Source organism: Rhagoletis pomonella, unplaced genomic scaffold (assembly GCF_013731165.1).
Source record: "Rhagoletis pomonella isolate Grant_MI unplaced genomic scaffold, Rhpom_1.0 Rhpom_scaffold_00005, whole genome shotgun sequence".
NCBI classification, from domain to species: domain Eukaryota; kingdom Metazoa; phylum Arthropoda; class Insecta; order Diptera; family Tephritidae; genus Rhagoletis; species Rhagoletis pomonella.
The window spans coordinates 48547486-48558369 of NW_023458559.1; positions in this window are offsets into that span (position 1 = coordinate 48547486).

Below are 10884 nucleotides of genomic sequence, written 5' to 3' on the forward strand. Positions count from 1 at the left end.
TCTTTCAGGCTTTTCTTAAGTGGAAGTTTCAAGCTCTCGATTGACCATTTCAGTGGAAGTAAAAATATATATTTTTTTAGCAAATCTATTTAGCAAAAGTATTTGATTTTCATTATTCCGGGCATGCCCGAAGGCTGAAGGAACATGTTAACCCGGAGGTTTCTGCTCTAAATAAGGAAGGCGCTTAAAAAGAACCAGGTCACAGAACTTAGTGGCCAGTGTTTAATAATTTGTAAGCAAATAAAAAAATATTGCTTGTTAGAGAAGGGCTGGGTATAATCAAATGAGATGTAACTATTAAATTCCTAAATACATTTCAATTAACAAAAATATATACAATATAATATATATAAAATTATATTCCCCGAACCGGTTCACTTTTCACTTTTGGTTTCCATGGTTTTACTATGAGCGGATGACTAATTTTCCGGTGAATTTTTTTTTTCAGGCGAAACTCAGGATAAGGCAGAATACTTCGCTGAGTTCTTTCCCACGTGCCTGCAAATAGTTGGAGTAGATGTAAGGGGTTTGTAAATAAATACATTCATGCAAGATAAGAAAACGAAAAAAAGGAGATAATAAAAAAGCAATCAAACGAGGAAGTAACGCGCTATACGAAAAACTAACGACCAAAATTATGACAGCAAATGAATTATAAATGTCAATTAGTGAAAATTTCGTGCTCGTTGTTGTCGACATGTATTTGTAAGAGATTTTCACGAAGTACTCGCATAATAAAATTTATGCTTATGTTTGCGATGCTTTTATTGCTGTAATTTTGACTTGTTGCACTGGCAAAATTCGAAACACTGCAAAGCTCATGCGAAACTGGAAGCAGTGAAAGAGGAAATCCGACAAAGCGAGTAGGAAGTGAAGTAAACTCGTATTACTTATTCACTTAGATATTCACCCCTGTAGTGTAATTTTTGGAGTATGTACATAAAATGTGATGAAGCCAGAAATTAATTCCTATCACTTGAATAAATTTTACGAAATAATTGCGAGCGGATGATCTCTCACTGCAGCTACAGCGCAATAATTGATTAAAAATTGCCCCGATTTAGCTTTCCCATTTAAAATTTTTAAAATTAAAAAATAAAAGCCCATATTTGAAGATAGCGCTGCAAAAACTTAGTACATAAAAATAGTGTAAATAATGCTTAAATTCTTTTGATCAGATTTAGAAGCGGCTAATTGAAGAGCTGGGGACTACTGCCAAACGGGTGTTGGAAAAAATCCAAGCCGTTTTTTTCGCCAACGAAGTATTGGAGATAATAAGGTGCGTTGATAAAATAGTCAAAAAGTATATATAGGAGTCGATAAAACTCATTGAGCTCGGCATAACTGTATCCAGTATTTTTTGGGAAAAACACCAGCTACAAAAGTTAATAAAGGTCAAATTGAGAATTATAAAAACAAAATATCTCGAAAACCAACGAATGGATTACAAATGTGATGGTTTATACTTCTCAAGATATATCACCAGAAAATACTGAAAATTCTCAGATAATATACTCTTTAAAATATATTTATGCAAGTTTTATGTACAGTGTGTAATAAATAAATGAATTTTTTAAAATTTCATAAATTGCACTTTATATACATAAAACTAACAAAGAACTCAAACATTTTCAAAAAAAAGGGATGTTATCAATTCGTCGAAATATTTTTTTCTTTTTTTTTTTATGTATAACCTTGGACCACGTGAGCCGATTTTATTCGAAAATGGTACCTCAAGGGTCGTCCTATAATTTGGTTTAGATCAAATCATTGGATCACGAAAAAATTAACGGTAGTCCTAAATTTGTACATATATGAGAATTGAAGTTGTTTTTTCGTAAAAAGTTCCGTAAACACAAGATGCGCTTAACTTTCAAAAGTAATAAAAAATTTAATACCGAAAAAATTAACTGAACTTGTATTTTTGTTATGTAGCTCATTTTGGTGGAACGAACGGTAAACTCTTTTAGGCCTTAAAGTGTCGAATAACATAGGAATATATAGGTTTGGTTTAATATGCATACGCTTTTTTTTGTAAACCTGTGTTATCAAACAGTTAGTCGTAATCATAAATAATTTAATTTTGGTCGCCATCGCTACGAAAGAGAATTTGCCTGCTTCAGCGTTGAGATTTTCCGAGTTTAAAATATCAAATATTCTACCTGTGTTAAATAGACATTTAGCTAACAATAACCACATTTTTCAGAAACGGTTTTGCTAAATGGGAAGAGTTGCTTCGAATATAATGTAATCACCCTAATAATTATGTATGCCACTAGGATTAATGTAATACTGTGCGACACTAAATTTTACACACAAAATATCTGAACCATCGTGAAACTTGGGGTCAAATATATAAAATTGTGTTTCTAGTTTTGTTTGCGATGACAGGATTTTCTAAACTATTTCAAAAATTTAGTGCAGTGTATAATAATAATATGAATAATAAATGTAAGCTAAAAATACTGTAGAATTGGAAAAGTAAATCTTTTGGATGATAAGGACGAATAGGTATTGAGAATATCCTTTTAAAATTTTAAACTTGAATATCCTTGAAACTTTCCAATATTTGTTTTTGAAAAAATTATATTCTAAGCATTCATTACATACAGCACCTTATCCTCGAACTTCGACCTTCTAACTTTATTAGTTTACGATACAAAATTTAATTATGAATACATTTTCAATACCTATTCGTCCTTGTAAACCAAAAATATTTATTTATTTTAAATTCTATGGACTTTTCTCTTTCATTTGTTGCCCATATTAATAACACTGTACAGCACTCGGCTGGGTATTGGACCAAACCAAATTTTTTTAAGAGATTGAGTCCTAAGTAAAAAAAAGTAAATTCTCCGTTTTTCGAAGTTAGCCTCCGAAATCGAGATATGGGCCTTCGAAGTTCGAAATTGGAACTGTGGTAAAAAACTATTTTTTAATTATTGCATGTAAAAAGCAAAAAAAGTAAAAATACAGAGGTAGTGTACCCTTTGTTCCTATTTATATGGCATATAGCTTTTTTTGTGAAAACTTATATTACAGGTGCTACAACGGGTAAAAAGTCAAATCTTCCAAAAATTAAAAAACTTAATATTTCAGAAAATTTTGAACTGATTTTTAAAAAATTTGTATCGCTGTTAAGGTAACTTAACTCCCTTTCTTGTTATGTACATATTTGTATACTTCGTATATAAAAATGTGAGAAAAACCACATTTAAATGAAAAAATACCTTTTTATTACCTCCCTTTTATTAGCTCGGGATGTAACTATGTAATATTGATGCGCCTAAAAGATGCAGCGATTTCTATTCTCAAGTTACATACCTGATGACAGTACGAATGGCAGTTATAATAGGGAGGTTTCAGTTTTTTAAACTATAATTTTATTTTTTCGTATAAAAAAAAATAAAAAACTAACCGATTTTTTAAAAATTAGTATCGTTGTAAAGTAGATTAAACCCCCCTTCTTCTTATATGCACATTTGTATACTTAGTGAATAAAAATTTGAGAAAAAACACTTAATAGGAAATAATAACTTTTATTAACAAAAAATATTTTAAACAAAAAAATTACTCACCGATTTTTAAAAACTTGGCATCGTTGCTAAGGCGATTAACCCCCCCCCCCCCCCCCCTCGTCTTATATGCATATTTGTATACTTCGTATATAAAAAATGGAGAGAAAAACGTTTAAAGGGAAACAAGTAAGAAAGTCTAAGTATTAAATATATGTTTTTTCACCTTTCCGAAACCTTCCGCTAGATGGTAAGCCGGGGTGTATCAATTTTGAGTAAATTAGCGTCCTTCAATTTCGAAATATTGAAGTTTCAAGCATTTCTGAAATTTACCGTTATATGAGAAGCGGCCGTTATTTTAGTCCGATTTCAATAATTTTCAACGTTTTGCTTATATGTGGTAAGCACAATAACCACACCGAGTTTGGTACAAATTGGTAGAACGGTTACCGATATACTTATATGTGATCATAAGTGGGCGGTGCCACGCCCATTTTCCAAAATTTTAGCATAAACGTATTTCTTGGTAAAGAATTGTTGCAAGCATCAATTTTGAATAAATTATCTTTAATATTTACTGATTTATCGAAGATTTTGTATTTCTCTTAAATTACCGTTATATGGGATGTGGGCGTGGTTATTGTCCGATTTTAAAAAGTTTCGGCGATTTTTTATGCTGTACCAAGTTTGGAAGAAATTTGTGCAGCGGTTACCAAGATATACACATGTAACCATAAGTGGGCGTGGCTACGCCCATTTTCCAAAAATTTATAATATTCTTATTTTTCGTATAAAACTTAATATAAATATCAATTTTGAGTGAATAATCTCCAGTAGTTACTAAAATATCGCAGTTTTCGTATTTCTGAAAATTACCGTTATATGGGAAGTAGGCGTGGTTATTGAGCGATTTTAAAAATTTTCAGCCATTTGGTATGTTGTGCGAAGGCCAACAACTGTGCCAAGTTTGGAAGAAATTGGTGCAGCGGTTACCAAGATATACACATGTAACCATAAGTGGGCGTGGCTACGCCCATTTTCCAAAAATTTATAATATTCTTATTTTTCGTCTAAAAATTATTGTAAATATCAATTTTGAGCGAATTATCTTCAGTAGTTACTAAAATATCGCAGTTTTCGTATTTCTGGAAATTACCGTTATATGGGAAGTGGGCGTGGTTATAGTCTGATTTCGCCCATTTTCAACACCAACCTACCTTGGATTAAGGGAAACCTACAATTTCGTTGAGATATCTCAATTTTTGCTCGAGTTATCGTGTACACGGACGGACGGACAGACGGACAGACGGACGGACAGACAGACATGGCTTAATCGATTTCTTTTTTCATCCTGATCATTTATGTATACATTTGTCTATATCTATCTCGATTCGTTTTGGCTGTTACAAACAACCGTTATGTGAACAAAATTAATATACCCTTGTGCACAAGTGCGCTCGGGTATAAAAATACCAATTTTTTCATATACATAAAAAAATAATTTTGATGATTCTTCACATAACAGGTTATATATAAATATTAAAGATAATTTTCTGTTTTATTTAAATAAAGTATTCAATTGCATTACCAATTAGTAGTTTTTTTATTTAAAATATTTTTTATAAGAAAAAATTGGTATTTTTTCCTTTTAAGTGTTTTTCTCAAATTTTTATATACGAAGTATACAAATATGCATATCAGAAGAAAGGGAGTTTAATCGCCTTTACAATGGTACCAATTGTTTAAAAATCGGTTGGTAATTTTTTTGTTTAAAATATTTTTGTTTTTTTATAAAAAAAAAAGTTATTTTTTCCTTTAAATGTGGTTTTTCTCAAATTTTTATATACGAAGTATACATGTATGCATTTCAGAAGAAAGAGGTGTAATCGCCTTTACAACGATACCAATTTTTTAAAAATCGGGTAGTATTTTTTTGTTTAAAATATTTGTTTTTTTTCATTTCAATGTGTTTTTTTTAATTTTTATATACGAAGTATACAAATATGAATATCAGAAGAAAGGGGGTTTATTTTCTTTTACAACTTTTCAAAAATCGGTTTGTATTTTTTTGGTTTAAAATATATATATTTTTTTTTAAGTTACTTTTTCCTTTAAATGTGTTTTTTCTCAAATTTTTATATACGAAGTATACAAACATGCATATCAGAAGATAGGGGATTTAATCGTCTTTACAACGATCCTGATCGGTTAGTAATTTTGTTGTTTAAAATATTTTTTTTTTTTATAAAAAAAAAGGTATTTTTTCATTTAAATGTGTTTCTTCTAAAATTTTTATATACGAAGCATACAAGTATGCATATCGCCTTTACAACGATATAAATTTTTTAAAAATCAATTTAATTTTTCGGAGACCCTAACTTTGACCCCTTATAGCACCTGTACTTTAAGTTTGCACAAAAACAGTTATAAAGCAAAAAGAGGACTACGTCTATATTTTTAGGTTTTTAGTTACAGTGAAACCTCCCTTGGGCGGACACTCACCGTCAGTAATTTTTTGTCCGCCCAAGAGAGGTGTCCGCTCAATGGAAGGGAAGCTTATTTTAGTACTTTTTAATGTTTTAATAAATTGAATAGTCACTATTTCTTATTTGAATAAAAGATATTGATATTGCAGCGTTCAAACAAAAATGTGCATGTCTTTTTTCAAAAGTGCATATTTCATTTATGTGCTAAGTACATATTAAGTAATAACAAAATAAAAATAAATATTACATTTCAGTCCATAAACTACATAAAACCATAGATTCATTACATAAAAAATTGTGAAATCGTCGATTGACGTAAGTTTAATTTTTAATTTTTTTCAGTGTCAGTACCTTTTTCATCAATAGTTTTCATGTTTTTATCAGTAACAAAATCCAACCAGAAATCTAAATTTTCGGTCCATGAATTGGAATTGGATTCTGCAAGGGTTTCTGGTAATTCAAATAACGAACCTAAACCACTGCGCAAACCAAACTAAATGTGTGCATAACAATCACATTTTATGCGGGAATTCCCCTTTTTCCATTTAGTAGTCCGCCTATGAGGAGTTCGCGTCCGCTCAATGGAGGTTTTTGTTTGATTTGTTATGAAAAGAAATCTTAATGTCCGTTGATAAGAGGTTCGCGTCCGCTCAATAGAGTTTTTTGTGTAAATTTTATGCAAAATAACTGTCCGCGTCCGGCCAAGAGAGTGTCCGCTTAAGAGAGAGTAATTTGTTCCGAAATTTATACTTAAAACTTGGTATAGGAAAAAATGTCCGCCCAAGGGAGATGTCCGTCTAATAGAGGTGTCCGTTAGGAGAGGTTTCACTGTATTTATATGCCATAATTAAATATAATTTTTTACCAAAGGTCCAATTTCGAACTTCGATTTCGGAGGCTAACTTCGAAAAACGGAAAAATTACTTTTTTACCTATGACTCAATCTCTTAAAAAAAAAATACCCAGAAAAAAAGTTGATTTTGCCGTACAGTGTTATGATTAAGTTCCGTGTATTATTTTATTTTTTAGCAGAAAGATACACCAGACACAAATGCAACTCAACAATTGTAAAATAAATATGAATGTTTGCCCATTTTCCGAGTTTTAGTGCCTTGTTTCTTGCCTTTTTTGCCCCTTTTGTGATTTTTAGTGCCTTTGTCCAGCCTATTTCGCTATTTCACGTTGCATTTTTTTATATGTGTTTATGTCCGAAAAATCCATTTTCAATACTTAATCCGTTACTTATACGACTATATTTTGAATTAATATTCCTTGCTTTCTTCACAAATACCCCTACTGATGTCGGTGCCAAAACGTTTGAGGGCTAACTCAAATTACAAATTACACTACTGACCCAGCAATTTCAATTTACAAGCATACCTATATTTAAGAATAAGCCAAAAGCAATGCAAGGTAAGCAAAATGACGCATTTAATCAAGGCAACATAATAGACCTAATTACTTCCGTGCTTCACCAATTTTTTGGCGTCGTAATTTTTCACTGTATTGTTCGAAATTCTTTCGCACTACACAGAATTGTGTTAAGTGCATGAGAAAAAAAGAGCACAACAGCAACTGCGGGCTAACAACTTGCCTAAATAATGAAAAGTTGCGCTGAGTCTAAAGTTTCCTGTGTAATTCAACGCGTAATTATAACGCATAATTTAAGGCGCACGGGCACACAAAATACTAATATAATTTATAGGGATATAAGTATACAGGTATGCATGTATGCGCATATATACACACACATGGCTGTGTACATTCCAAGTGCAAGTAAATAAAAACCAGCCTCTGTGAAACAATGCAAATGCCCATAAATGTTAAGGAAAACGCGACGCGAAATTTTGTCCTAAAAAAATTACACAAAAAATTGCATGCACCATTGAAACCGTTAACGTTAATTATGGTACTGCAATTTGGCAAAAGCAAAGAAACACAGAAATACATAGCAAAAAAATGTCAATAGCAGAGCTTTGATGAAACGAGCGTTCAGCACGCAATATTTGTCGCTAATCAAATAAAACCCTTCCATTGCGGAAAATGGGGAGAAAAGATGAAAAGGCAAAGGTTCAGCATGGATTCAGCCTTAATATATAGATACGTAGTATCCCAGTAGAAATTTTATGCATACGACATTGCTGTTGGTGGCAGGAGCTTGCTGCTGTGTATACATGCCTGTATAAATCAACCTTCATTTCCATTTAGCACGCGTGGTTTCTCAGAGCGTATGCGTACTCTAACCATACACTTGTACTACTGCTGTATGCATATGTCTGTATTAATGTTTCAAACATACAAAAATGCATTCATGGAACAGTATTAAAGCATTCTTACGAGATATGTATCCCCGTATGTAAATGCTACTTTTCTGACACATTTTAATATACGGAGAAATACAAAAAAGTAGCATTTACATATGCAAATGCATATCTTGTAAAAGCCCGTTTGTGCTGAAAATAGTATCGCACAACACGTCCGTTCACTAAAATTTTTGTACAAGACTGAAAATATTACAAAAATTCCACTTCAAATTTATCAAGAAATGTACTCAAAACAATGACAACGTACATTCGCTTGCAATTCGCTAGAATTTGAATTTATTCGTGGAAATTCATGACTAAGCATGAATTGTTCACACTAATTCACTCATATAGCAAGCATTCTTCATGAATGCATACAACCGATTTCTACTGGGATATTTGTGTATATATTTTGTGTGTACAATTTACACTATACATATACATTAATAAACTAATGTATGCATGTGTTATATACTTATTCGTGTTTAGTTACCCTGTAGAAAAATTTTCTATTACACAGCCAGTTCGAAAACGGCCTATCTCAAAATTCGGTTCAAAAACACCCTATCTCAGCTGACAATATATTGAAAATGTGCTAAGATAGGGCGCTTTTGAAGCGGCAGTTGAGATAGGGCGTTTTTCAATAATATTCTTAGATAGGCCGTTCTTCAAAGAAATTCTGAAATAGGGTCGATATGCGCATTCAAAATTATGTCTACATGTTAGATACATACATAAATACATATCGTTACCTTATTAGGAAAGACCCAGTTCAACACTTTTATCTTTGAAGAAAGATGGATTTTGTAAGCAAATCAGTAACAGCCTTTTAACTGAAACAATAAAACCAAGAATAAAAGATCTTCAAGAGCCCTTATTTCTAATCTGTTGAAGCGATAGCCTTTCCTAGCTATAGCTGTAATGCGCAGTGCAACAATCGATGAAACCAATTGTATTCATTTAGGTAGGTTAAAATATGAATAAATACCAAAGGCTATATAAAAGTTGGTTACCATTTCTTAACCGAAATCAAAAAAGGAGGAGTTTATCAATTCGTCGGAATAGTTTTTTTATGTAATCATTTTTTTCCGGAAAGGTGGTACTGAAAGTGGATCCATACTAATTTGGTTTAGCATTGAACATGAAGAAATTAGCGTGTTCCAATTATCTCGCGCGATCTTCTGATAAGCCGATATTTTTTTTTCTAATTGAGGTAAAGACACTTATTCCTAAGCTGGTGCGAAATTATGTCTTTTAGTTATTAGCTTACTCCGTTAGTTTAAGCAGAGGGAATCCTTTCATTGATTTTTGGAGAAAAATTATATGTTTTTGGTATCTTTAAATTTGTCTCTCTCTCTCAAGAGAGACTTAGAAAGATTATCGTTCCTCTTGAGATAGTTTCTTGACTTTCGGCCAGGCTGTTTCTGCTTGATTTTTGCTATTTGGGGTCTTCTAACAAAATGTATGCTATTCTTGTTCAAAGTCACCTACATTTTCAGCTTATTCATTGTTTTGCATTTCATGTTTTACATTTCTCATCGTTTGCATAGCATTTTACCATGGTATTCACTTGGTTTTTGTTACTAATTTAGCCTCCAGAAAATGTAGCCAGACCAGACTAGCTTTGTTGTCGTTGACATAACTTTTTCTGTTCATGTTGCTGTTGTTGTCTTTGTCGCTATTTGAAACCTGAGTTTTGGTTTTTATATTTCATTTTATGTATATACTTATACATAGTTTGGTGAATTATTTTCAGGTATACATAGCTGCAGGCTCAACACTAATTGGTAATTTTTTCTTTTTTTTTGTTGTGCCATTCGCTGTCACTGCACTCCTTCCTACATACATAAGTACATTTCATTTGCGACTTCTGCTTTTTCGTTCTCTCTCTATCTGTCTGTGTGTCTGTCTCTATGGCTGCAGGTGGATTTATGTTATTCTACACCAATTTTAGGCTGTCGCAAGAGTCAAGCAAAAATGTCAATCATGCTTGCAACAATACAAAAGCATATTACAAAAGCGAAATGAGGCTGATGTTGTGAAATGACAGAAATTAAGGGTGACTGACCCAAATTAAAACGAACTTCAGCAGGCCCTTTGCTCTGACTTTTTGGGTCTAGTGCTTATGAATGATGTAAAAGGGCAGCAAATGTAATAAATCAAAGTTGTTCCAAAAATTATAATACAACGCCGGACTTGTGCAAGCGAAACTAATGGAGGTAGCAGAAAATGTAACTGGAGGATAATTAATTCATTATTGCCGTAATTTTTCCTAGGGGTGAAAAGGTATTTACTTTGTATTTGATATACATTGCTTGTTGTTCTTTTTTAACTTCATCACATTCTAAAAATTAGTGAGTTGGCTTTGAATAGCAATTCAAGCTCGACAGAAACAACTACTTATTTTAGAAAATGGTATAAATTTTATTCCTCAAGAATATGCAATATAGCTTATTTCGGTTGAGAAAACAAGAATCTTGCATATCCGTTTTGATGGATGATGTATCTGATCTACTGGCAGGATCCGATATTCATTCAGTCATTCACTTCAGCAGCATAGAAGATCTTCTTTAATTAAGG